The sequence below is a fragment of the Schistocerca gregaria genome, unplaced genomic scaffold (genome assembly GCF_023897955.1).
Source record: "Schistocerca gregaria isolate iqSchGreg1 unplaced genomic scaffold, iqSchGreg1.2 ptg000361l, whole genome shotgun sequence".
NCBI lineage: Eukaryota > Metazoa > Arthropoda > Insecta > Orthoptera > Acrididae > Schistocerca > Schistocerca gregaria.
In genome coordinates, this window is record NW_026061818.1 from 142,032 (window position 1) to 144,167 (window position 2,136).

The 2,136-nt window shown below is 46.6% G+C and overlaps 1 non-coding gene across 1 annotated transcript; it reads left to right on the plus strand.

Moving 5' to 3' along the window:
* The first annotated feature begins 1,748 nt into the window (after positions 1–1,748).
* Positions 1,749–1,820, plus strand: Trnai-aau (transfer RNA isoleucine (anticodon AAU)). Its single transcript has one exon. It is a non-coding gene; the product is annotated as a tRNA-Ile (tRNA).
* Positions 1,821–2,136: the final 316 nt, after the last annotated feature.

Below are 2,136 nucleotides of genomic sequence, written 5' to 3' on the forward strand. Positions count from 1 at the left end.
CAAGGAAACTGTATTTGAAGGTGAAGGTGATTTTGTAGACATGTGTAAAAGACATGTTCTGAAATGCAAGTGTTGTGGTTTGGAGAGCACATCGGTTACGTGTCAGATGTGTAGCCAAGCAGTTATTTGTCGCCATAGCTGCAAATATTAGCCGATAATATGAATTGTTGTCAGCTAAAGTCTGATGATGCAGACGACCGTAAGGACGAAGTACCCAAGAGTACCGCTAGGCCGCGCCTCTTTAGCTCAGTGGTAGAGCACTGGTCTAATAAACCAGGGGTCGTAAGTTCCATCCTCACAGGAGAAAGATGAGTTTTGGAAATCAGTTGCGCGTCGTGGCCGTATAGCAAACAGTACCTGTGATGACGAACAATTAGCGACAGGCGTTTTTTTAAGATTTACTCTCAGATGTGATTAAGGCGAATGGCGCAGATAAAGCATTTGCCAAAGCGGTACAGCATAAGGTGGGACGAGGCAGTCTGAATTACATTTTATAGATGTATTTCTCACATATCTCAGAGCCTCTCGCGATCTTCGTCGTCGTCGTCGTCGTCGTCGCCGCCGCCGCTTCTGCAGAAGTAGCAAATGGCCATCGTAGCAAATGCGGCGAGGGACGGCCTGCCTTCGATTCCGAATGCACAAAGTGTGTGGTCTTGTTTCTCAGTCTATATTTGGTCGGTCTCGTCAGAGGTTGAATGTAACGAATAAGTGGGAAAGAGCAAGGGGCAGCGGCTGTGTAGAACGAAAACACAAATCCTCAGGGGTGTGAGCGTTTCGAGATGAGTCGTATACATGTAAATGTTGGTCGTCAGTGACCGTGTGGCCTAATGGATAAGGCGTCGGACTTCGGCTCTGAAGATTACAGGTTCGAATGCTGTCACGCTTGTGTTTTTCCAGTTCTGAAAAAGAAACATACCGTTTTAATGTAGCAATTGAGCAGTACGAAACCGTCTGAATGTTGCTGTTGACCATTTTTTGCTTGGAGATGCTCTTGAGCTTGAAACACACACAGCAAGACCGGTGTTAACTAGCGAAATGGTCGGCAGAGTGCCGACACCGCGAGTTTTGACTGGCACTTGCACATCTAAAACAACGTCGGAAAGTAACTCGTTCGGCTTTTGAGTCACATAAAGTATGTGTGTTAATTTTGACGCCACTAGTTCTGCTTGTTGTCATGCAATTTCTTTGCCTCTCAGAAATGATTATGACATAAAAGTGAAGTGCGTGACGAGTGTGACGTTAGGAAAACATTAGGCAGCATGGAGAGTTGCTGTATGGGACCACCCAACCCAAACGAGTACTGTGTGACGTGCTACCCGGCAAATATTCACCGAGGTAGCCGGCTATCTCAGTCGGTAGAGCGTCAGACACTTAATCCCAGGGTCGTGGGTTCGAGCCAGACGCTGGGCGAAACGGAATTTTGTTCCGCTGCAGGTGTAAATTACCGTTTTTCTGATTAACGAGATTTAATGGAAATAGCAACTTTAAACTTTGCCTACGTCTCTGTCAGTCGCAAGGAAACTGTATTTGAAGGTGAAGGTGATTTTGTAGACATGTGTAAAAGACATGTTCTGAAATGCAAGTGTTGTGGTTTGGAGAGCACATCGGTTACGTGTCAGATGTGTAGCCAAGCAGTTATTTGTCGCCATAGCTGCAAATATTAGCCGATAATATGAATTGTTGTCAGCTAAAGTCTGATGATGCAGACGACCGTAAGGACGAAGTACCCAAGAGTACCGCTAGGCCGCGCCTCTTTAGCTCAGTGGTAGAGCACTGGTCTAATAAACCAGGGGTCGTAAGTTCCATCCTCACAGGAGATAGATGAGTTTTGGAAATCAGTTGCGCGTCGTGGCCGTATAGCAAACAGTACCTGTGATGACGAACAATTAGCGACAGGCGTTTTTTTAAGATTTACTCTCAGATGTGATTAAGGCGAATGGCGCAGATAAAGCATTTGCCAAAGCGGTACAGCATAAGGTGGGACGAGGCAGTCTGAATTACATTTTATAGATGTATTTCTCACATTTCTCAGAGCCTCTCGCGATCTTCGTCGTCGTCGTCGTCGCCGCCGCCGCTTCTGCAGAAGTAGCAAATGGCCATCGTAGCAAATGCGGCGAGGGACGGCGTGCCTTCGAT